This window comes from Sphaerodactylus townsendi, linkage group LG09 (assembly GCF_021028975.2).
Source record: "Sphaerodactylus townsendi isolate TG3544 linkage group LG09, MPM_Stown_v2.3, whole genome shotgun sequence".
NCBI classification, from domain to species: Eukaryota; Metazoa; Chordata; class Lepidosauria; order Squamata; family Sphaerodactylidae; genus Sphaerodactylus; species Sphaerodactylus townsendi.
In genome coordinates this window covers 19012486-19039302 of record NC_059433.1, presented here as the reverse complement: position 1 = coordinate 19039302, position 26817 = coordinate 19012486, and the positions used below count along the sequence as shown (strand labels likewise).

General features: G+C 42.7%; 1 protein-coding gene across 9 annotated transcripts in view; it reads left to right on the top strand.

The window, feature by feature from the left end:
* The window catches only part of ATXN1 (ataxin 1), a 287821-nt gene that overhangs the window by 152606 nt on the left and 108398 nt on the right, over nucleotides 1-26817 (top strand). For 7 of the 9 annotated variants that reach the window (XR_007245459.1, XM_048507790.1, XM_048507791.1 and 4 more), the window contains one exon: nucleotides 2135-2197. The exons of the other annotated variants lie outside the window; for them this stretch is intronic. The gene's annotated coding sequence lies outside the window, so the exon portion shown is untranslated. The remainder of the gene's footprint in view (nucleotides 1-2134; nucleotides 2198-26817) is intronic. 9 annotated transcript variants of the gene reach the window in all.

The window sequence follows — 26817 nt, the reverse complement described above, 5'->3', positions numbered from 1 at the left end:
TGAACTAGACACCTCTGGTGTTAAGGGATGTTGTCCATGGCAAACTCACAGCCCCTGGAATGAATCAAGGAGATTGTAACACTGTATTGTCGAAGGCTTTCATGGCCGGAATCACTTGGGTGCTGTGTGGTTTCCGGGCTGTATGGCCGTGTTCTAGCAGCATTCTCTCCTGACGTTTCGCCTGCATCTGTGGCTGTCTAGAACACGGCCATACAGCCCGGAAACCACACAGCACCCAAGATTGTAACACTACCTGATGCACTGTAATATCACTGATAACTACATCGCTGCTCAGAGACAAAGATTTTGGATGATGCTGTCCTTGGTGAGAGTTCATATGAAGATTGGTAACATAGTAGGTGCTGTTGCCTCCCTTCTTGTGATGTCAAACTCTCTGTATATAATTATAGTTACAGTCATAGCAAGTTTTTACACTTGATCCTAACTAGGATCAACAATACCATTCAAACAATGCAAGTGTTATAACTAGGATTTAAAAACTGACGCATCCCAATAAAATATATATTTCTAAATTTGCATTTTAGCAGTGATGCAAATGCATCACAGTATAGCTGTTGCAGAAAAGTCAGTAGCAGTGGTGGGCTATCAAAGGTACCAAATTTGGTTCTGTATATAAAGATGTGATGGAACTAAGGAAAATAGCCTGTTAAAACTCCATTCCATATAATGATACTTCAAAGCTTGGAGCATGCAGAAAAGTAGGGGGGGGGGCGCTTACTATAAAGAGTTAATTCCTCACAAAGCCTATGTGACATGCTGGGAGTGGGCTGCTGACAGGAATGTCGGTTGGAACTCTTGGAACTGTAGGAATAAGATGTGTAGGGATAAGATGTGTTTAGTGTCTATGTATAGACCTGTGGAGTTGGCTTTAGAAACTGGCAAGGGAAAAAGCATTTGGGAAAAAGGACCCTACTGTAACCACAGAGGGGAATAAACTTCTAGGGAAAGAAGAATTTCTAGCCCAGATTCTAGAAACAGATCTAGTTTGTGTCCTGAACTGGGTGTGTATAACAGAGGGAGCTGACTGAGAGAGAGATGGTGTCAGAGAGGGAGAATTTAAACTTCATGTAGGAGAAGAATTCTCATCTCTAGTTCTGAGGTGGATTTATTTCAGAAGCTCTGAAGTGATCCTACAGTTTGGGGAAGTCTGAAGGAAAGAAGGGAGTTGAGAGAATGCTCCATTCTTTCTAGATTTTGGGCAACAAGTTTACTAACGAACCTCTGAGTTCTAGGCTGAGTCAACACTGTACAACAACCAGAAAGTCCATCTTATTTAATAGAATTCTGTAACAAACTGAAATCTTATCAAGCAGTCATGTGCCACCTGAACAGTACTATTAAGAACATCTTAAAATGTGTAGACAAGTTTGCTTCTTTCCTTCTCACCAAATTTCTCCCTGCCCTTATCCTATTCTCCTGAGGATTTTAATAAAATTCTAAGCTTTATGGTTGAACTTTGAAAAGTATGATAATCTCAGCCCCACCTACCTCACAGGGTGTTTGTTGTGAGGGGGGAAGGGCAAGGAGATTGTAAGCCCCTTTGAGTTTCCTACAGGAGAGAAAGGGGGATATAAATCCAAACTCCTCCTCCTACTCCTCCTCCTCCTCCTCCTCCTCCTCCTCCTCCTCCTCCTCTTCTTCTTCTTCTTCTTCTTCTTCTTCTTCTTCTTCTTCTTCTTCTTCTTCTTCTTCTTCTTCTTCTTCTTCTTCTTCTTCTTCTTCTTCTTAAATTCAAACACAGCAAAGGGGGTGGCGGTCAACTGAGTTCCTTAAGCTGGTTTAGTTATACATTTACTTTAGTGAGGTATGGGGTTAGACAATTGAATAACCCGCAACCCCAGAAAGTTGTGTGTGTGTGTGTGTATAAAATAAATCTGACCATTAAGAGCACAGGTGTCAAACTTGCAGCCCTCCAGATGTTATGGACTACAGCTCCCATCATCCCCTGCCAGCATTATGCTCTGGGTATAGGGGAGATGGGAGATACCCTGGTAGCATCACAAAAGTCTATGAAAGCCTGTAAATAAATGTGGAAACACCACAATGTGTGTTTGTTTTAAAAATGCAACTTTTAAAAAAATCCTGAAAAATATTGGTTGTCCTCCGTCTGCAGGTTAGAAGAGCAGATGTTGCACAGAGATATTTGAAAACCAAGTAGAACATTCAGGCTGACATGGTGAGTAAAATAGATACTATTTTTCTTTCTGAATGATGAGTCTGCAGCCCTCTCCCAAGAACTGAACCGCTCCTCCAGGTGCGATGGTCAAAGATTGGGAAAAGAAATATAGGAAAACTGTTTTAAAGGCATTTACTCTGTTGCAGTAAGCACAAATCTTGCTCAGATCATTCTTTTGGATGCAATCTTGCAGGTGTAAAATAGTACAAAATTAAACAACCCACAACAACAACAACAATTCTCTATCTGTCACCAGAGACTGTGGCCGTTTCCCCACGGCCACAGTATGGGTTGCTGGGTCGGATGCGGCATGACATGGCCTTGACTCCAACCCCTCTGGGACCGCTTCACAGCCACCTAACAGTCCCAGGTAAACGCTACTGGGACGACGTATAAGGCGAAAACGGCGCTGTTCACCCGGGTCGACCATTAGCCTGTCTCGGCGGAGTCAGACGCTAAGTCGGTGGCCAGGGATTTCCCCCCTGCCCTGAACAAATCAGCTTCTGGCGTGCCGTAGGGCAGGGGGGGTGATGTCCCCAGGCCTCGGGCGGTACGCTACCGGATCGGGTCGCGAGAGCATCGCAGGGTCCCACCTGTCACAAGGGGAGGGATGGCGCCTTCCAGCCATTGCCGTTTTTTAGCTTTAAAAAGGGCTTGGACAGATTTATGGAGAAGTCGATCTCTGGCTACCAATCTTGATCCTCCTTGATCTCAGATTGCAAATGCCTTAGCAGACCAGGTGCTCAGGAGCAGCAGCAGCAGCAGAAGGCCATTGCTTTCACATCCTACATGTGAGCTCCCAAAGGCACCTGGTGGGCCACTGCGAGTAGCAGAATGCTGGACTAGATGGACTCTGGTCTGATCCAGCAGGCTAGTTCTTATGTTCTTATGTCTCGGAGGTGTGTCTGTGGGTGGAGCCAACATTAGTAGCTTCCACCTGACCTTTGCCTGGTGGAACACTGGCGGCAGGGGCCCATACAACACCATGGAAGGCTTTTTGTCAGTGGGGAGGTTTTGTTTGTTTTTCACCTCCTCGTATCACTGAGGAGCACTCCTGGAGGTGTGGGGCCACTGTGTCCTGCCACCACGGGCTCTAGATTGGGCTGACCATCTCACATATTGGCTTAGTACAGTGGTGGTGAACCTTTGGCACTCCAGATGTTATGGACTACAATTCCCATTGGCCATGCTGGCAGGGGCTGATGGGAATTGTAGTCCATAACATCTGGAGTACCAAAGGTTCGCCACCACAGGCTTAGTACTAAAGATTATTTTATAGTTGCTTCCTGAGCTTCCGATTGTGCCTTGCTGCTTCCATATATTATGACTATAGGGTAGAAATAACGTAGTGGACCCTATAAGATCTTGGATAGGTCCCGAAATTTAAAAACTTTATCTTCAGTTCTGGATTAAAAGACATTTTGAAGGGGTAGTTAACACCACACACCAGTTGCAAAGGTTGTGGGCAAAATTCTCTGCTTTCAAGAGTCCTTTTCTCAAATCTCTGGATCGGTTTTAAAATGGCATCAGTGAGATTATAGGGGTGCAATATTTTGTGCGGATGTTTGCAAGGGAAGATCTATCCAGTGAGCTGAAATAGCACGTTCCACTACTAGGAGAAAACTTCTGTTTGTATTCAGCAAAGAATCTTTTAAAAGTTCTTTTCCCCCCTCCTCTTCTCTTCTCTTACTCTCTGCTATTTCTGAAGGGAAAAAAATAGCATTTTAACAACATTCCTTCATGTCATATTCTGAACAGGTTGACATGCAGATCTGAAACAAATGTCACAACCTATCAGTTTATTTCTTTGAGATCCATTAGCAATCATGCTCTTTTATGTGAAGGCGGGTAGTGCCATTCAATTGAACGGGGAAAAAAATTAATCATAGTTATAGTAATTTAGAAAAAGCTGCCAGGCTGCTACAATGGAACATTTTTTACCACTAATTTCCCCACATGGGATTATTGTGGGGCATGTGCAAGGTTGTGTGGTATACAAATGCTCCCGTGTTGTGATAAATTTTGGGGATCATGAAAATTGGTGCAAAGGATATTTTACATATCATCCATTTGATCGATTTACATAGCACATATCATCACCTTGTACTTTGGGGAGGTTTATATGTGGGGCAGATTGAAATTACTATGTGGGTCAGGCCCTGTATGTGTAAAGTTTCATCAAGTCTCCAATTTATAGCAACCCTGTAACATTTTCAAGGCAAGAGGCTAACAGAGATGCCTTTGCCTTCCTCTGACCTCTTCCACACATGCAGAATGATGCACTTTCAATCCACTGTCACAATTGTTTGCAAATGTATTTTGCTATTCTGCACAGTATGATCCAGCTGCAAAGTGGATTGAAAGTGCATTATTCTGCATGTGCGGAAGAGACCTCTGCATTGCAGCCTTGTTATTCCTTTCTGGTCTCCCATCGAAATATTAACCAAGACCAACCCTGTTTAGCTGTTGAGAACTGACGTTTGCAAGGAACCATCCAGATTAGGGCGGTTCAGGGCCTAGACATTATTATTAAATTGGTTTGCATAAGAGGACTTTGCATAAGAAGTTAGCAGACAAAGAAAAAACCCACAGACAGTCATGGGTCGCCCATTCATGGCTGATTACCAAGATGGCTGAGCATGAACATAATTCCGACTTTGTCGCTTTCTGTTTTCTTGGAGCCATTTAAATGTCGTGTCTGTTAATGACTATATCAGTTCACAGCTTTTAATACAATGTCCTCTGTGCTGCTGCTATAAGCCATGGCGCAGGCAAGACCCGAAGAGTGTAATAAAGATTATAACTTTGCTTGCTATTTAGCACTGTGCAAAATTATCAGCTTGTTGAATTATATTGATCAAACAAGCCTTGCATTTAGGGCTCTAATGGAAGCAAGCCATCTGATCATAACATGGTATGTTTATTTGTGTTTCCTAAAAGCAATCAACACTTCATTTTCTTAATCTCCTTAGACAAGGCATGATTGATTTTCAACGTACGCTTTAGTTTCTGAATAATGTAATCTCTAAACAATTAATGTTTGTTCTGCATTAAAAAGTTCTGTCAGTGCTGCCTTAATGGGTATAATTTTTTGTACTGTCTTTTATGTTCTTGTCAGAATAATTTCAAACTCTGCGAGTCTTCATCTCCTGTTATGTATAAAATTTCTTTCATTTTGGAGTTACAAACTATTAGTCTGATTCAGCAGAAGCCATGTGCTCCATAATTCTGGATTTAACAACAGTCGCCCAAATGCCTCTGGGAGACTTGCAGCCAAGATTGTAGGGTGGAATTGAGGAATTCATCAGCTGTCTGCCACTGTTTATTGTTCATACACAATATTTGTTGTTGTGAAGCAGAGTACTTATACATTAGGTGGCTACATTTAGCCATCATGGCTAGCTGTGGTTGAATCCTTTTTTGGAATCATCTAAGATAGTAGCTTCCATCAGATTTTGTGACATTAAAGTCCATACAGTCACTATATTATTGTGTTTTTTTTAAAGTTCCTCCCTTGGACTATCCTGAGCTAGCTATTAATCATTTTAATTGGATGAGCTGTTCCACCGGGCTTTTGGGGGGACCGGCCGCTGATTCCGCCCCCTTCTTATTGCCCTGTTTACTGGCTGTGCACCTGACCATCTGACCATCTGCCAGCCCTCCCAGAATTGGCCCACCCCATGGTCTTCATCAGCTGGGTGTGGATGCCAGATTCTCTTTAATGGCTATGGTAATTATTAACCATTTATTGTGGCTTGCTGCTGCTATAGTTTTAAGATTTTTATTTTAACTGGGGTTATTCGATTTTGTTTTATTATGGTTGTTCTTGTTTTGTTGTACACCGCCCTGAGCCCTTCGGGGGTAGGGCGGTTTATCAAATCGAATAAATAATAATAATAATAATAATAATGGGCAGGGAAGTATCTATATAATTTAGAAAGGAAGAGAGGAGAAGATTTGGTTTTTATACCCCGCTGTTCTCTATCCTGCAAGGAGACTCCTTTCCCTTCCTCTCCCCACAACAGACCCCTTGTGAGGTAGGTAGAACTGAGAGGGTTCTGAAAGAACTATGGCTAGCCCAGGGTCACCTGCCAGGAACATAGGAGCAGGGAAACAAATCTGGTTCGCCAGATAAGAGTCTGCCACTCTTATGTGGAGGAGTAGGGAATCAGACCCATTATTCCAGATTGGAGTCCACCCCGTTAGCCACCGTACCACATTGGATCTTAATTTAACATACAGGGTACATTAAATGTATACCAAGGAGAATTATATGTACGTAGAGATTTGTGCATAAATTTTGAACCCTGGATTGTACTTTTTAATTAATGAGCAAAACTAAAGTGACTAAACTGTATTCTTGGGAGAGACAACAGGGCAAAATTTGCATATTAGCAGCTGACTTGGCCTTGATTTTACAATAACACTTATCTTTGTTTCAGCACCCTCCCTCCATTTAAAAAAAAGGCAGATTGTAAACACAGTGTATCCACAGTGCAGCGCCCCCTTCTCTCTCTCTTCTTTCCCTGTAAACTATGCGGTCCCTGTAACATCGGTGGGACCTGCTGTTTCCCACTCTGGGAGGGTTTAGTGTTGGATGCTAGTTACTGTATATTTGAACGCTGTATTTTAATGGGGTTTTAGTTATGTTAATGGTAATAGAGTTTATATTCCTATATATTTATATTTGTATTTTGATTACGTTTTAATTGTGCTCTATTTGTTATATTTCTTATGTTGTGCACCACCCTGAGCCCTTCGGGGGAGGGTGGTGGTATAATAATAATAATAATAATAATAATAATAATAATAATAATAATAATAATAATAATAATAATAATAATAATAATAATAAAAGTGTTGAAACACAATACACCAGACATCACCGTGATCGAGGACAGGAAAGTGAGCATCATCGACATAGCAGTCCCCGCTGACAGCAGGGTCATTGAAAAGAAAACGGTAGAAGGTCACTTAGATACACAGCGATTTGAAAATGCGAAGCTCAGCTGCCTATGGCACAAACCAGTTGAGGTCGTCTTCAGTGGTAATCGGCATCGCTTGAAGCGCCATCCCAAAACACTAGGGCAGCACTTGAAACATCTTCTAATTGACAAAATTAACATCTGTCAAATTCTAGAAGGCAGCCCTGCTGGGGTCCAAGACGACACATACGTAATACTGCGCCCGATACACATAACTTCCTAGGCCTCTGGGTGAGGCTCGAATTGTAATGAAGGCCAACAACCAGCTAAAGATCTGGCAGCTGTGAAATCTATATAATAATAATAATAATAATAATAATAATAATAATAATAATAATAATAATAATAATAATAATAATAATAATAATTGAAGTTGAACGATTGTGGCAAAAAAGAACAACAGTAATCCCACTAGTAGTCGGTGCTCTAGGAGGAATCCCAAGAAATCTTGAAAAACATCTGGAAAGCCTAAACTTGGACAGAACATCAGTCCACATGCTGCAGAACTGCACTTCTAGGAACTGCACATATTCTACGCAAATACCTCTAATATCCTAGGTCCTTGGGAAGGACTCGATATTCAGAGATGAATTCCAGACTCTTGTGCTGTGTTGTTATGTATATAATAATAATAATAATAATAATAATAATAATAATAATAATAATAATAATAATAATAATAATAATAATAATAATAATAATAATAATAATAATAATAATAATAAAAAACACATTAGGACAACATCTGATTTTTTATTTAGAAACATACAAACACATTATTTTACATGAGGTGAGAAAATTTGTGTCCTGGGGCTTTTGGGCTCTCTTTCCACTGAAGGCAGACATGATTGTTTTCTGTAAGTATTGGAAAGGCTGTCACTTACAAGAGAGCAGGGAGTTGTTTTTGTTGAGAGCAGAGGATAGGACTCAAAATAATGAGTTTAAATTACAAGCACAAAGGTATTATACTCTGTCTCAGAAAAAGATGTGTAGAAGGGTTGTAGATTCCTCCACCACAGAACTCAACATGCTGGACCTTCTTTGTTGTAGAATGCTCTGCTTGGGTCCTAATGCCTACCAGTTTGCAAAAGGCAAGTGCCGGTGATAGTTCTTCAGTGAACTAAAGATGCTCTTGTGTCGAAGTGCCATGTACAGTAATGCACAAAATAATGGTTTTGAGAAAGGCAGCTCGGAAAAATGAACGATAATGCTCACATTCGTTCAGGACTATATTCTAATGCAGAAGCATACAATTTTCTCCACCACTGAACCTTAGCTGACTGTGCTAACATCTTTATCTGAGACAGCATATAGCTGGTTATTAGGGATTTTTTTATAGTAAGAGTAGTTCAGCAGTGAAACAAGCTGCCTAGGGAGGTTCCTATGGAGACCCCCCTCACTAACAATCTTCAGTCAGCAGATGGACGAACACTTGTCAAGGATGCTTTAGGCCCTTGGTGGCGAACCTATGGCACTCCAGATGTTCATGGACTACAATTCCCATCAGCCCCTGCCAGCATAGCCAATTGGCAGTGGCTGATGGGAATTGTAGTCCATGAGCAACTGGAGTGCCATAGGTTCGCCACCACTGCTTTAGGCCAAGGGTCCTCAGTGTGATGCCCATATGCTGAAACCTTTTCTGCCACTCGCCAAGTTTTTTTAGGAAGTGGGTGGGCCCAAGTAGGGCTTTTGCCCAGCAAGTCTTTTGACTGGCTATTGGAGATTTGACTGACTGTTCAGTTTTTTAATCGTTCCTTTGGCGGCAGCTGCCATCACAGCGCAAGAATCTGCTCTGTATTTCTGAAGTTAAGGTGTGTCTTTCTGCTGCAGCCATTTTGTGGCAGCCATTTTGTTGCTGCACCGACCATGCTGTGTCAAAATTTCAGATGTGCTCATAGGCTGCTTCAGGCTGATCCTGCTTTGAACAGGGGGGTGGACTAGATGGCCTTGCGATTCTATAATTCTTTGCCATATTAGCAAAGAACAAAGGAGAATGCTTGTTTATAGAAATGACTTTTTTTGGTTTGTTTTCCTACCTCCCGCTGGGTATTGTGTGCCCTTGCTGCATCCTTTCAGCCTGACAGATGTGATGTGATCTCTTGTGTTTTATGGTGTGTAGCTGGGAATGGTTGCTGGTACAGTGTCTAGACTATGCACTTATGCCACAAGGACAAAGTAAACAGAGTGGGCGATGTGGTTGCTTCTTCTAGAACAGGGGTAGGGAACCTGCGGCTCTCCAGATGTTCAGGAACTACAATTCCCATCAGCCCCAATTGGCCATGCTGACAGAGGCTGATGGGAATTGTAGTTCCTGAACATCTGGAGCCAGAGGTTCCCTACCCCCCGTTCTAGAACAACTTCCCTTCCTTTCACTTACTGCTGCCTCTCAGATTATGAACTGTGTTCCAGAAAAGAACAATAACTAAATGAGCCGTTCTGGAATACCTCGTCCATCACTTAAGTACTGGACATTAAGCTGTGCCTTGTGCTGCTTAGTCCTGGACTGTTTGCTTGATTAAGCGTTCTTTCGTTTATATGATTATTGCTGCGATTCGGAGAGGAGAAACGTTTAAAGCACCTGGCTTTCTCCGTGCGCCTAAAAACACCGTGGCGACTTACTTGCAACTTCTTTTTATATCCAGAGTCATTGAAGGAGGCTGGAATAATGATGTTGCAATTAATTCTGTTTCTTGCTTGCATTTGGTTTGTCTTCCTGGAACCTTTGCATTCCTCAGTCTTCTCTGTTGCCCGTGCATTCCTATTCCTGCGATCGGTTTATGTCATTTGTAGCACTTAACCCATGTTAATATGGAAAACAAAGCTTTTCTGGCATGACATAAGGCAGTTGGATGATTGTTTTCAGAGCTGATGACACCCTGGGTTTGCTTTCACGTTCATATCAGTAGTGATACTTGTCTGTTTTTGCTCTGAAAGTTCAGTAGGGGTTTTAAATGGCTTTTAAAAACCATAAACTAAAGATTTTGCTGACCAGGTAGCTAAGGCTAGATTTAAAGATTTAATAAATAGCAGCATGGCCAATCCTTATGAAAGTTTAGGACGCACTGAACAAGTACAAACCACATTTATTTTCAGGGCTGTACTTACAAGTTAGATTGTAATATCCCTAGATCTTTGACAGATGTTAAATGTCATATACTTAAATCTAATGCCAGGACTAAATGTAATTCTTCTGTCCAAATGGGATAGAGTTAAGCGCCATCAAGTAAGAAAGTCAGGAATTAGTTATATCTGTGGGCATTTCCTTCATTTTTGTTGTTTCTGACCAAGGAAAGATAAATAATTTTTGTAGTTGTATTTATCACACAGTGTCCTCTTGAATTAACACCAGTTCAAGCATTTGACCTCCACTTCTGTATCTTTTAATCACTTGCTGTATAAGGAAGTATTTCTTCTTGTTCATCCCAAATTTCCATCCCGTCAGCTTATTTGGATGCCCTTGAGGTCTAGTACAGGGGTCTGCAACCTGCGACTCTCCAGATGTTCATGGACTACAAATCCCATCAGCCCCTGCCAGCATGGCCAATTGGATGTATCACTTCGGGGATGTATCACAGAGGGAAGTCTGTTACAAACAGACACAGTGTGTAACAGACTTCCTTTTGTGATACACCTCTGAAATTGCCAACCACAGATGCAAGCGAAACATTAGGAACAAGATCTACCAGACCACGGCCACACAGCCCAAAAAACCCACCACAACCAGTTGAATCCAGCCGTGAAAGCCTTCGACAATACAAATCCCAGACTGTTCAGTCTTTCCCCTAATCATTTTGGTCGCTCTCCTCTGTGCTTCTTCCAGCTCTGCTGTGTCCTTTTTGAGATATGGTGACCAGAACTGCTCACAGTATTCCAAATGAGACCACACACTAGATCTACACACTAGATCTAATAGCAGCCATTCTATTTTCAGTCCCTTTTCTAATAATCCCGAGCATAACGTTTGCTTTTTTCATCACTTCATTGCTGGGTTGATACTGTAATTGAGCCGTCTACTACAACCCCAAGGTCTTCTCCTGTCTCTGTCTCATCAATTTCATCCTTGGTGGTGACTACCATCCTCAAGCAGGGCTGCCAGAGCTGGTGGGGACTGCATACCAGGCACGCGGTGCCCCCCGCGCTTCCCCGCTGCACACCCATGCCCGGAACACCCCTGCCACACCCCTGCACTGTTGCACGTCTGGTGCATTGCCCCCCCTGTCCCCTGGCCCTACGCCACTGTCCTCAAGCTATGGTTGGAACAAACATTTCTACATTCAGTTTTGGTACCGGAACAAACTGTAAGTTGGACAATTTCAAGTAGAGGTCTAAGAGCCATTAAGGACTGTTGGTCACTGCCCCCCACCCCCTGCAATCACAAAGGCAGGACAGTTGAGGACAGAGTTGTGACTTATGGTGGTTTTTGGCCTTTTGACTGTTAATATGTGTTGGAAAGCAAGCTTTTTCTGCATGAGTCACATGGAACATTTCCAGAACTTTTTAAATCCTTCCCTTTACCACAGTGTGTTGTAGTGCCGAACTGGGTGGGCTGCGTAACATGGGAATGTGCATCCCATCCCTGACCTGTATTTTGTAAAATCAGCGCGAATGCATTCTCAGGCAAACAATTTCATGTCTGAAAAAAAAAATGCATTGTTTTAGTATGCACAGCTGCTTGGATGCAAAATAAATAAATGCTGAATGCAAATAAATGGATGCAAACTGTGCATGCACAAACCCCCAGTTAATTCAACATTGTATGAAATACTGTTTGGAGACAGATGTTGTGATCAGTGAATCTGTCGATGGATTATGAAATGACTGCTAATAGTAGCATTTTCCTTAGTGTTTCCATCTAACTGTCTTGGTAACAATTATGATTGCCTCATAAGGCAGGACAGCAAGATCATCTACATGTTAAGGATGCCGTTTGAAAGATAATACCGTGTTTCCCTGAATATAAGACAGTGTCTTATATTAATTTTTTCTCCCAAAGATGCACTATGTCTTATTTTCAGGGGATGTCTTATTTTTCTGTGTTCTTTTCGTCGGGCATGCTTCCAAACCAAAACTTTGCTGTGTCTTACTTTCAGTGGATGCCTTATATTTCACACTTCAGCAAAACCTCTACTATGTCTTATTTTTAGGGGATGTCTTATATTCAGGGAAATAGGGTAGGTTACTTGGTGATTTACAGTCTACTTCTAAACAGAGTTATACCCTTTTAAGTCCATTTACAATGTTGGGTTTAGAAAGGCGTGATTCTGTTTAGGATTGCCGTGTTTGTGGTTTAGGTGAGTTTTAAATTTAGCGTTCTCCTCACTTCAAATTCTCCCAGCATTCTACTCATTAACAGGGCCACAATCAGCTTTGTAAAAGCTGTTGGGATTGTTAAAAGGTGACTCTTGGTTGCAGAAGCATGAGTTCTAGGAGTACCACTTTGTGTCGTAGTGAGATGGAGCTGATGAATGTGTATGCATGGGGCCCTGCACACATTCTACTTTCTAAGCAGCTAGAACAATGGACCTACTACAACCAGGCTGCTTAGTGAGTCAGAGTCCAGAACACACCGAGGGTTTATCGAGTGCAGCTGTGACTCATTTTACTCATCTACTGAAACTAACAGAGTACAAACTGTGTTTCTTAAGTATCTTTCTAACATTTTGGTCTGCTGACTGTGCAGTTAGCCCTGGCTCTCTACAGGTCAGCTTTTTTCCCTCCTCCGAGCAGGAGTAGAAAAATTGTGACTCTTACCTATTTTATGTACGGGTAGAAGCCAGATTTAAAATGATAAAGAGTTTACTGTGTCAACAAATCGTCGTGTTTATTATAGCAGTGCGGTAAATGAATTGCTCAAAGTAGTATTTGTTTTGATACCTGGCCAACTGACTTTACTCTTGCATGAAAGCAGGTTACGGAGGGTTTCTTGCCTGTTAACTCTTCAATGCTTGCTAACAAGAACACCTTGTGTTTGATGAAAATTGGTAATGACAACACTGGAAACAAATCCAGGGGTCGTTTTCTTTCAGTTCGTAGACTAGCAACAGTTTGAGACTGTGGAACAAGAGATTTAAAGATTGGGGTGCTGTGTGGTTTCCGGGCTATATGGCCGTAGAAATGAAGCAGCATTCCTCCTGGACGCTTCGGGCCTGCATCTGTGGCTGGCATCTTCAGAGGATCTGATAGTAGGAATGGAAAGCAAGTGGAGTATATATACTGTGACTAATCAGCTCCACACAAACACAGGACAACTATAGACAATAGCAATCAAAGGAAACAAAGACCAGGATACTTCTATTCAGATGCATTCACCTATTGACCTTGCTATCTTCATTGTTACTCCCAGGCTACAGACTTCTTTGTGACTCACAGACCAGGCTACTCTATTCAGAGGGCCTCACCTTTTGACCTCACAGTATATATACTCCACTTGCTTTCCATTCCTACTATCAGATCCTCTGAAGATGCCAGCCACAGATGCAGGCGAAACGTCAGGAGAGAATGCTGCTAGAACACGGCCATACAGCCCGGAAACCACACAGCACCCCAGTGATTCCGGCGGTGAAAGCCTTCAACAATAGATTTAAAGATTGTCTATTTAAAACAATGTACACATTATTTTGCCTTTTAATGTCCAGTCGGTTGGAAAAAGTGCTTTAAAACACTATTCATTAGGAAAATAAGAGAGAATAATTTGTCCACCAACTTCAGTAGGATTTAGGACTTCCCAACTTGTGTTTCATGACTCCTTCATGTCATTGAAACTATTCTTTCTGTTTGCCTGCCCCATTTGTCATCTCATTCTTTTTTCATGGAGCCCAATTCAGCATAAATGCTTCATGGCTTAGTGGATATTGGGACCCAGGTCTCCACAGTCCTGATCCAACTCTGTAATAACAGCACCACATTGGCATTCTCCCAAACTATGCCGGACATCTTGAGCACGTAACACAGTGTGGCTTGTTTTTGGTCAGTGGGATGGTATTTGGCATAGCAGGTGGAAAGTAGCAGGAGTTAGGAACTCCCAGTTGAAGAAGGTGTAATTCTTCTCTCTGTCACTCTCCTTTGCCCCATATCCCTCCTCTCCTTCTGTCACTCTCTCGTCTCTATAATCCCCCCCCCCCTCTCCTGCAGCAGGAGACTCAAAGGGGATTACAATCTCCTTGCCCTTCCCCCCTCTCAACAAACACCCTGTGAGGTAGGTGGGGCTGAGAGAGCTCCGAGAAGCTGTGACTAGCCCAAGGTCACCCAGCTGGCATGCGTTGGAGTGTACAGGCTAATCTGAATTCCCCAGATAAGCCTTCACAGCTCAGGCAGCAGAGTGAGGAATCAAACCAGGTTCCCCCAGATTAGAGTGCACCTGCTCTTAACCACTACCGAAAGGCACGTTATACTACTCACCGCGAGGTAGAAGGAAGTGGCACAGATGATTCCAGAGTTTTAGGATGCTGTTGTTTTTGCAATCAGTGTTTAATCACAGTAGAGAAACAGGAATTTGTCTTTCAAGGGCAAGGCCTCCTTGGACCTGTGGGCATGGACTGGACCACTGCAGTATTCTGTACAGCACCTGGCACACTGTTGGGTTTGCATAACTGTTAAATAGTAGCAGCCGATATTCGCAGCATTTGGGCACATTGTGCGGGGAACGTGGCTTCCTTGCAAACAGCGGAGCTGAAAAGCTTTTTCGCTCACCCTTTGTTTTTGGCCTTGTCACAAGAAGCAGCACAAGGCACTAAGAACATGACAGTGTAAGTCATGGATTAGACAACAACCCTATTTTCTCAGCAGTCTGCATAGTTAACAAGAATGCTGATGAATCACTGCGAAGAAAGGAAATATCATCATCGTGTCTGAAGCTTGCAGACAAACCTAGAACAAAGGTCACGGCAGTGTCCAACGTAGCCTGGAAATATTCTGAGTGCCAGATGGAATATAAGTGAGATCCAGTTAAAAGCCAGTTTAATGAGCATTGATTTGTTTTCAGAATTGCTTGTGGTTTGTTTTTAAATCGAATTATTAAGTTAAAGGGCTACTTTTTTTTTAGCTTACAGCAAAAGAAAACACATTTTTTTTTCACAGCTTTCTGGTTATAAAGTAATTTGAACTAAATTTCTGCACAAATCATTTTCAGAAGATTGCCTGTCAAGTGTAATAGAAGGAGAGAGAGACAGCGCTTTTGAGAGACAGAGACTTTGCAGAGTTGGACCCCCCCCCCCCACCTTCTTGAGCTTGAAACGTGGTTGGGGCTGTCAGTTTTGAAACAGCTCTTTGAGAAGTACTTAGCTTTTAAAATGCACCAATTCAGAGCACACAGAGAACGATTTTGAAGTGCAAAGTCTTGGGAAGAAAGTTGGCAGGTTCCCTACCCTTGAGTAAGGCAAACACGCCCAGCTTTGACTCTTTCCTGCAGAACATCTTTTGGGGTAAGAACGGTGCTGTGTCAGGAATATCGATTTACTTAACTTGCAAGCAATTGTATATGCCATTGCTAGAACGTATTCAAGTCTCTGCCTCTTCCAGGGTATTCCTGAAAAGAGTCATAGGAATCTTTAAAGCCACACAAAACGTACCCTTTCTGTTTATTGCCTTTTCTCATGAGGAAAGAAATGTGGTTGTTCCCCTGACAAGCGGGTTGCCTTTGTTAGAAACCACTCTTCTGCCTGCTGTTCAGACTGCCGCTAATTGCTCTCCCTGGTTGATGACATTTTCCATGCATTACTTTCACACAGCTGTATCGTTACAACTTCCGCCGCTGTTTATTGTTTGCAGAGCTTTGGCCTGCAGTTGATGCCAGGCATGGCAGAATGGTAAGTGAAGAGCACTCTGCGTTGAGAAAGCCCTTTGCTGTTTGTTCATGAAAAATGCCTGAAATCTGTGGCTCTATTTGACTGAAGCTGGAAATATAAATTTATATCTGCATATGATTCATGAGAGGCTGTTTTCAGTCACCTGCAAATGGAAGTGGTTTTGAACATGTGTATTAGCATGGTAGTTAAAATACGACGTGTTCTAGCTCTCCATGGATTCCTAGCTCCAAGTCTAGAAGATAAGAATTACAGAGAGTTGAAAGCAGGAAAATCCTGCAGTGTGTATTTGGTTGGTAGTTCTGGCTTGAGAATTGCCAAGAGAATTGGGGGCAGTGCCTGGGGAGAGCAGAGGTTGGGGAGAGGAGGGGAGGAGCAAAGCATGGTTAGGCTACTGCAAAGGTCCTCCCTTGAAGATACCATTTCAATCAAGGAAACTGATATCGGAGCCCTACCTTTAGGCCAGTGGTGGCGAACCTTTGGCACTCCAGATGTTATGGACTACAATTCCCATCAGCCCCTTCCAGCATGGCCAATTGGCAAAAGAACTCACTATATAAATAAAATATTGGCCGATTATGCAGAGGCTGATTATGGCGTGCTGGCAACTGAACCCCAGTGTGGCAAACTTCCTTCTACCATTGTACGAGGACGTTGTCGCACGCCAACTGTTCTTGCTCACTTTCTACGTAAAAGCAGGAGCACTTTGTATGACGCCTGATGCCCCCGGGCGGGATGCTGAGAGGAGTAGGTGAGCTCCCCACTGCACTGGCCGCCCATTGGAACACAGTTGAGATGCATGATTAGCAGACAAATGTAGTATGTGTGTTGGTGGGCTGTACCATTTCAGCTTTCAGAGGAGGGAGTGGTTATCTGAATACTACTTTTTGTAAAAAAACAAAACACACACAACAGAACTAGGCATGTCAGGAAGAGCTTTTTACAGATATGTCAGTTTGTATGTACAGGGAGTCTTTTATATGGGGGAGCATTTGACCAATGAACCTTACATCCGTATTGTGTCTTATGCATCTTGTGTGACTGCCGATTGTGCTGGAGCTCTTAGCTTAGCTTTAGGTCTTGTGGTCTAACCTGGGGACCTGAAACCAGCATTCCCTTTTCGTAGCTCCCATCCAGCCTATTGCATGTCCCTCTCTGCTCCGTGCTTTTGATTATCTTGAAATTCACTCATTCAGATCCGGTTCAGCGCAAGCTGAGTAGTTACAAGGAATTTGTAATATGTGGAAGAATGTAAGAAATGCAGAGCGGTGTAATTAAATCGTGGCAATGTGCCAGTTCGTGTACTTGCTGACAGTTGCTTAGGAAATAAGCCAGCAGAGCCCGTGTGAAATGACTGGATGTTAACCAAGGAGGCTGTGAGGCCCACTGCACATTTTCACATTTGAGCACATCTGTGCCATTTTCCTGATTTTTAAAATGTGTTACAAGATAGGCCAATTGGCAATTTCTTCCAGATGTTGATCACAGTTCCCATCATCCCCTGCCAGCACCATGCTGGCAGGGGATGATGGGAACTGAAGTCCATAACATCTGGAGGGCCGCAAGTTTGACACCTGTGTGCTAGCTAGAGCAACACTTTTTGCCCCATGCATTTTAATGTGATAGCAACCAACGTACAGATTTACAACAGTATCCCTCTTGTTGCCCTATTAAATCTGGAAATCTAGCCTTTTTTTGAGATTTGGTAAACTGATTTAATTGAGCCCCGTGACACAGGCCCCTTCCGCACACGCAAAATAATGCGTTTTCAAACCACTTTCACAACTGTTTGCAAGTGGATTTTGCCATTCCGCACAGCTTCAAAGAGCACTGAAAGCAGTTTGAAAGTGCATTATTCTGCATGTGCGGAATGAGCCACAGAGTGGTGAGCTGCAGTACTGCGCCCCAAGCTTTGCTCACAACCTGAGTTTAATCCCAATGGAAATTGGTTTCAGATAGCTGGCTCAAGTTTGAGCCATCCTTCCATACTTCCGAGGTTGGCAAGATGAGTACACAGCTTACTGGGAGTAAAGTGTAGGCATTTAGGGAAGGCAATGACAAACCATCCCATAAACATAGTCTCCCTAATATACATCATGATATGATGTTATCCCATGGGTCAGTCATAACCTGCACAGAGGCTACCTTGTTAAAGCAATTTAATATTTATAGTAATGCAAGAACTCATAACTGTGATTGAACCTTTACTGGGCCTAATTATTTCAATTCAACAGTTTCTCACTGGAGATACCCTTTGATGGTCCTTTGTGGATGACTTCCAGGTCAGAAGTGGGAATTTTTGGTAAACAAAATCTTCTCCTGTGGTTTTTTAAATGTTGTACTGTTTGATATCAAAGTTGAACCCATTTATTCTTTTGCATGGATTACGTCCTGTTTGCAGATCAGCACTGTTAAAAAACAGTTGCATATACTTGCTCATATTCCAACTTGATACATATATACTCTGTTCAGAATACAGTTGACAGGAGATTTGTGAGTTCATCCACCATTTCCTGGACCATCTTTGTTCTAGAATCTTCCCCTTGGAACTAGTAGAAGTATTAATAGATTAGTAGAGGAGAGGTGAATCCAATGGCAGGTGGCTACTGTGGCCCACCCCGGCAGTGGTACGTGGTGCTGGACACCACGCCAGTGTCTCTGTGCCCCCACGTTAGTCAGCTTCCTCCTGGCCATTGTCGCCATTGCCCTGGGAGCTGGGTCTTCAGACTTGCACCACTGAAAAGGTAGTGTAAGTCTGTTAAGCCCAATGGGGGCTTCCTGATGACTGGGAGGTTTTGCTGTGTTTTCAGACTCCCCCCCCCATCTTTTTCTATTCCCCCCACTTTTTCATGGATTTCTTGTGCCATGTGTAGCTTTGAGTCTAAATGTTGGTGAATTGTTGGCAATGTCAAATAGAGCTATAGCCATCTAAACCCACAGACTGAAAAAATATGTCTGTTTAGGATTGCACCTTAGATTATCTTTATGTCTTTTTACCAGATTACCAGTGCAGATTTACCAGATTAGGAGCAGCAGTGGCGTAGGAGGTTAAGAGCTCGTGTATCTAATCTGGAGGAACCGGGTTTGATTCCCAGCTCTGCCGCCTGAGCTGTGGAGGCTTCTCTGGGGAATTCAGATTAGCCTGTACACTCCCACACATGCCAGCTGGGTGACCTTGGGCTAGTCACAGCTTCTCGGAGCTCTCTCAGCCCCACCTACCTCACAGGGTGTTTGTTGTGAGGGGGGAAGGGCAAGGAGTTTGTAAGCCCCTTTGAGTCTCCTACAGGAGAGAAAGGGGGGATATAAATCCAAACTCTTCTTCTTCTTCTTCTTCAGTGTTCTTTTTACCAGATTAAATTGTAACAGCGCTATGTTTAAATTTTGTGACTCACTGGTTTGTAAAAGAGAAACTCCATGGACTAGTATCGGCTGTAGTGGTGAGACTGTACTTGCCTTCAGCGATGTTTTCCATAGTTTGAATGCTAAGCTTTATGAATCAGGTACAGCACCTGGCAGTAAGTCTGAAGATTACCTGTTGAAGCATTTCCACAAACACTTTTTGATGTGGGCAAGAGTTAATAAGGTGCAGAAGCCAACTATGCAATTAATACTTTCCCCTCTTTTGAATCTGTTGTTTAATCTTGAGACATTGACTGTTGGGTGGAGTATTTAGCAGGAAATACTCTGCATAGAATAGACATAATTCTAGTCCTGTTGATGCCTGTAATAAATCAGCAACAGGTCCTTTAACTGTATAGTTTCCAATGTCCTTTACAACTGAACTATAACACTTCTACTCTTATGCTCTGTTTCACGATTTCTTATTGGTCATTCTACAAGCATTTTAAGTCTTATTGCTGCATTTTGGATTTACCTCCTCTGTTATTGTTGGTGCCCTGAACTGGATGGCCCAGGCTAGCCTGGTGTTTTTAGATCTCTGAAGCTAAACAGGGTCAGCAGCCCTGGTTAGTACTTAGATGGGAGACCACCAGGGTTGCTGTGCAGAAAAAGGCAATGGCAAACCACCTCTGGGTTGCTGTTGCTGTGCAGAAAAAGGCAATGACAAACCACCTCTGGGTTGCTGTTGCTGTGCAGAAAAAGGCAATGACAAACCACCTCTGGGTTGCTGTTGCTGTGCAGAAAAAGGCAATGGCAAACCACCTCTGGGTTGCTGTTGCTGTGCAGAAAAAGGCAATGACAAACCACCTCTGTTGGTCTATTAGCCTTGAAAACCCTGCCTGATTGTCATAAGTTGGCTGCAATCTGATGGCACTTTACACACACACACAACTGCTGCTGCTCCAGTTGTTGCTGCTGCTGCTGCTGCTACTACTACTATTACCGCTACTACATCTCTCTCTCAGTCACTCATTTTTACACACATACTGCAAAGCCCGCCTTCAGCTGGGGTGACCGTGCTCTTTTAAAGTACTGAGTAACAGAAATCAGTCCTATTAATTAATATTAATAGAAGTATTAATAGATTAGTAGACATCAGTCCTGTTGACTTCTGATCCTTTGTGAGGTGAAGGGACTCAGTATCCAACTGCTGAGACCGCTGCAGCTCAGAGGAAGGCACGGTGGGGCTGAGGCTCAGCTCACCATGGCAACATCAGGACCCTTTTGGACCCCCTGACTCACCCCTCAGCTGATTGGCAGCAAAAGGGTGGACCCCTCCATTCAGGTTAAACCCAGATGAGATGGATGCAGTGTTGGTCAATAAAGCGATTGTATTGGAGGGTTTGTTATGGGGGCTACCACTGTTTGTATAAAGTTGCAGCTTAGAGCTGCTGTAGTGACAGAGCAGCTCTCCTGGGCTTCTGTTTCTGTATTTGCATCACTCTTCTTGCTCCTTCAAGCCTGGCATCTTCTATAGGTACTCTGGGAGCAGTCGCTGCATGTATGGTTGCAGAAGCCTGATAAATTTATGGCACAATCTTGATGCTAATAAAAAGCCAGATAACTGAACCAAAATTTAATGGTTACATGGTTGTGTCTTGCTTCCTAAATGTGGATACACACACCATAGAGCGGTGATTCACTGTGAACTTGCTTACTGACATAGATTTGGACCAGGTATAACAAACCAGCGTGGTGTAGTGGTTAGGAGTGGGTGGACTCTGATCTGGAGAATCGGGTTTGATTCCCCACTTCTCCACATGAGCGGCAGAGTCTTATCTAGTGAACTAGATTTGTTTCCCTACTCCTACGTTCCTGCTGAGTCATCTTGGTCTAGTCGCAGTTCTCTCTGAACCCTCTCAGCCCCACCTACCTCACAAGGTGTCTGTTGTGAGGAGAGAAAGGGAAAGGAGCTTGTAAGCCACCTTGAGTCTCCTTATAGGAATGAAAGGTGAGATATAAATCCATGGATAAACATCAGACATGCAACTGCCATAAACATATATCACACATCGCAAATCCACGTCGCAAATCAGGCTCAATTCCTTATTAGGTTTATAAACTCAAATTCATTTTTAGCACATTCATTTCCTTTGTTTCAATCAGAACTCAAATAACTTATTATTCAGCAACTCCGTTCCAAAGCATACAAATCCACAATTTATAATAATAGAGTCCAAGTATTCTCCAAATAAAGTTCAACTTTTCATGTCCATTCAAGAATTTTTTGTAATCCAGTCTAGTCCATTCAGAAAAATTGGGTTGATGATGGCAAACCCCGCTTCGTATGAGCTGTCTCATCCCACAGAATCTTACTCACATAAGAGAGTATATTACCCATAAGAGATCTTCAATACAAGACATAAGAGGTTGAGGCACTGAGGAAGAATAACGAAATACGCAATACGTAGATTTGTGATGTGAGATATAAATCCAAACTCCTCCTCTTCAATCTGAAAAATCTATTCCAATAATAAAGGAGGATTATCTAGTTAATAAACTGGCCCTACTTCTTGCATGTTTTAGAACTGGATCAGCTTGTATTGTAAATAATTTTACTTTATGGTGTGTATTTTAACAATTTGTTCCATTAAGGAAGGCCGATTGGCCGAAACACATTTGATTTTAATGGAAGTTTTAAAAATATTTGTAATATTTTAAGGTTTTGTTAATCTATTGCATGTAAACATTATGTATTTATTCTGTATTTAGGCTTTTTGTCAGCCTTCCTGGTTACCTGGGTCTTTTTGGCTGAAGGTTTTCTTGCCCTTTCTGTCTTGGTTTTTGCTACAAGCTAGATAACACCTGAACGATACCACCAGAGGCGTAGCAAGGGGGGGAAGCGCCTGGTGCACCGGTGCGTCCTCCACCCCCGCCCCGGAAAGCCCCCCGTCCCACCCCGGAATGCCCCCGCCCTGTCACACCCCATCACGCCCTCGCCACACCCCCACAGGGGCGCACGCCCAGTGCGTCGCGCCCTCCGTCCCCTTGGAGCTACGCCTCTGGATACCACTGAGCCATCTCTGCTATCTGGAAAGCAAACCGGCAATGTTCCTGATTTCATAGCGGAGAGTCTATTTTTTCTCTTCTTTTTTTTGGTAGAATTTGTATTTAAAAATTCATTTTTGTTACATATTTACACAATGAGAGGTCTTTTAAAAATTATATTGCTAAAACAATGGAACACCCCTGGGAATGAATGCATAATGGAACTGAAGTCAAAACTCCTATTATCTACCCCAGCAGAATGTCTGCATTTGTAAAAGGTACTAAGTAGAGTGTGTAGGAGGATGCACAAATGGCCTGTTTTTGCTTTGTATTTTGGAATGCTTCTCACATGGGACTTCTCGTAGTAACAGCAATTAATTTGCTCAGCAGAATAGCTGACCAGAGCTCAGGGAAGGGGAGAAAGACTTATTTAAGCTGCAATCCGGCACTAAACCTTTTATTTTATTCTCAGAGAAGTGAAAGGCATGATTCCGTCAGCTTTTCCATTTTCCTTCTCATTCTCTCATATACACAGTTCCAAGTTCAGAAGTGTTTTACTACTAATCCCAAGGGGAGTCCTCTCATAAGTGGGTGGAAAAGCAACATGTGGCTAACAGTGAACAGCAGCGTATCCCTAACTGTGCAGAAAGAATCACTGTGCAGAGAGAATTGATTTCCACCCAGGGAGATTGGGACACTGCTTTGGTATGTCCCACGAGACGCCTTCCGCCTCCAGGAGAACGGTCCGTTGGCACTTACTGTGAAGGGCCTTTCTCCTGGTAGGTCAGAGGGCGTCTCGGCCCTCCCTGTGATTAGTCTCCTGGACAGCAATTGTAGTTCACAGTGTGTTCCTTGTTTATGTTTTAGTGGGTCCAACGTTCAGTTCTGGGCCCTTGACATTACCTGGTTAGGTTCAGTTTAGCCTAGTTAGTTTGCATGTTAATTACATTTCATGTTCCCAGTGTCTGTTTGTATGCATGTGTTTACTACGTGGTCAGTCCATTTCTGGGGACAGAAAGGAAGTGATGAGCCAATCAGTTAGGAGGGAAAAAACCAGTATAAGTCCTGCCTCCTGAGTAAGAGAAGTGAACTACAGTACTTTGCTGTAAAATTTAAGGCTAATCCAGAGCCTATATTAAAACATATGAGTTAGGCTACTGCCTTTTCAAATTGGTGTCCCCGTTGCTGTGATGCCCAAAGCAGCTGCAGAGAACGTGTCCCTTTGCCACTAGGGAAACAAAAAAAAACACATCAGTAGATGTCATGTGAACTCTCAGACTTTTCTTCCAAGTTATTGCAACTTAGGTGCTAATGTTAAATAGAAACCAGTTTTTTTAAATGTTAGCATGGTTCCTTGAAGGAAAAGTCAATAAATTCCCTACTTCCGTTCCATATGGTTATGAACCTGTTGAAAACTGTTTTGAGACGACACTTATAATATGCACATTCCGTAACTGAATAGCATGTACTTGGGAAAAGCCTGGCTTCGTTTCTTCTCAGTGAAACAGGAGCAAACCTGTTCAGGACTGGTTCGTGTGGCAGAGAAGAGGAAGTGAACTACAGTACTGTTAGAATGGATGAAGGGTTAGTGATGGAATAGTATGACAGATGAAATGGGAACGTTATTGCTGGCGTTTTTATTAGCTTTTGTTGATCTGTGAATGATTCCGATTGACGTACAGAGCAGTTCACAACGTAGTGAGAGGAGACACGGTACCATACCAAGACAGCACAACAGTATTATGCACAAACACCTTGACTTTCAGATAAGGCTTTGGAGGGAGCTCTCCCCTTTTCAGGAAGCTCTGAATGTACATTGTATTGATTAGAGAAGAGCTGCAGTCTTCCCCCACCCCCCTTCATTTGTCTCATACTATATGTTCTACTTGCTGTTGGAAAACTATGTTGTTTACTCTTTATAGGCACATAATTGTAGTCCTACTGGTATTGTTGTTTCATTTGTAGCTGTTAAGATTATGTTGCAAGGGAGAAAGGTGCTGAGTCTCAGTTCTGGTAAACAACATTTTCTAAGAGGGCCAATTTGAGCAAAAGCAGGGTTCAGCCATCCGTCCCAAAAAGAGCCTGCCAGTAGTGCCTGTTACTTCATGCAACATTTTCTTTGCAACCCTTTTGCCTCCAGGTTGGCGATGAATTGCAGACTGATTTTTTGGCCCAAGGCCCTCCGGTTGCTCATCTGTGTGCTATCCACCGTATCCCTTGCTTAATGATTTTGATGACAGACAGACAGACAGACAGACAGACAGACAGACAGACAGACAGACACTCACTCACTCACTCACTCACTCACCCACCCACCCACCCACTCACTCACTCACTCACGTCTGCTGATCCAAACCAGTAAAAATAACCATCTTCAAATCAGAAAATACAATACTAGTTGAATAGCAACCCAGCAAATAAAATACTATAAACTTATACAAGAGGCAAAGTGTTAAAACAAAACAATTTATACTAGGAATCAGCATCCAAAGTTCTCTGTTTTTTCAGTTTAAAATACCACTGCCAAAATGTTGCTGCCTCCAAAGAAATCCTGCCACTTTTATCTTCTAACAGAAAGTGGACACAGGATTGAGTGGAGTTTCCTCTTAGGCTCGACAGTAGGGAAAAGAGTCTTAATTGGCACTCTCGATGGTACAACTTACAGTCTAAAATAATGTGTTGGCCTCATTCTGCATATGCAGAATAATGCACTTTCAAACTGCTTTCAGTGCTCTTTGAAACTGTGCGGAATGGCAAAATCCACTTGCAAACAGTTGTGAAAGTGGTTTGAAAACTCATTATTTTGCGTGTGCAGAAGGGGCCTTGGAGAGTTTACATGTCCTGAGAGTTACGGGGAAACACCCTAAGCGAGAAAGGAACACCTTTGAACCAACCTCTCAGGTATTCAGAAGGGAATACATTCAACCTTGCTTTTGTCGCAAGCCTACAATAATACTGAACAGACAAGGTCTTTAAAAAATCAATACAACAATAGGGTGCTGTATAGTTTATATGAAAGAAAGCCAGGGAGCAAACTGCATGGGAATAGGACCAAAGATCTACTAATGTAATATCCCCCAGTCTCTGCTCTAGTGATTGAGATCGTGCCCCAAAGGGCTAAGAAAAAGGGACAGAGAGAGCAATTGAGGTGGATTTTCTTGCAGATATTTTTGTCCATCTACAGTGCCTATCCCATCCCCGCACGCTGTGAGAGAAGGTGGCACCCAGCCAAGCCTGAGGCAAGGCAGAAGGTGGGCCTGGTGGAGCCCAAGGGCGGTGCCCAGCCAAGCCCTGCCTGAGATGAGGCAAGGCAGAAGTGTAACAAGAAATTCCCTTCCTCATCCTAGTAGAGGATCAAACTAAATTATTTTAAAGACTTTGCATGGGCAAAACTGTATAGCATTGTTCTCCAGGATTTATTAAACATAATTTACAACCTTTAACTGTGATAATACAAAAAAGTAAGAGATAGAGTTTGATTCTCTGAACTATTAGCCAGAAAACCAGACAAAATACCTGTAGAAACATTTATCTTTTATTGAGAAAAGAAACTATTTCTGGAACATGACAGAAAAAGTATAACCCTGAAAACATTAATCCTACAATTATTGAGAAGATGAATGATAGAATTATCTGAGTTCCTGTACTCTTTTCCATGGAAAGATTAAAGTAGAATTGTATATTTACCTTCCAGAGGCACATTCTTAAAGTCGATTAAGATAATCGGAGGTCAATTAACATAATTGGAGGGGAAGAGGAAAGCATATGGAGAAGTTGAGAGGGTGAAATGGGAGCCCTTCGCAAGTTTTTGTAGGTTCCCCACTGTGTGGCTCGGCCCATGCTAGTAACTGACCTTGTGCAACTGAGTCATAGTTTTCCTGGTTAGAGGGGGTCACGTATAGGGTCAGGTAGGGTGAAAAACAAAAGATGGGGAGAAGATAAATTTTAATGTATTAGTGAACTGGTTTCAAAAATGTTTATGTGCCGTTATGAGCCTGTCCGCTTTGAGCCTGTTGGAGAGGGCAGGATAGAAATTTAATAAAAGAGAAATAAAAAATTAAGGTAGGTTGGCTGGTGCATGAGAAAGGCTGCAGCGTTTGGGACTCTTTAGTTTGGAGAGGAGATGTCTGAGGGGGGATATGATTGAAGTCTATAAAATTATGCATGTGGTAGAAAATGTTGACAGAGAGAAATTTTTCTCTCTTTCTCACAATACTAGAACCAGGGGGCATACATTGAAAATGCTGGGGGGAAGAATTAGGACTAATAAAAGGAAACACTTCTTCACGCAACGTGTGATTGGTGTTTGGAATATGCTGCCACAGGAGGTGGTGATGGCCACTAACCTGGATAGCTTTCAAAGGGGCTTGGACAGATTTATGGAGGAGAAGTCGATTTATGGCTACCAATCTTGATCCTCTTTGATCTGAGATTGCAAATGCCTTAG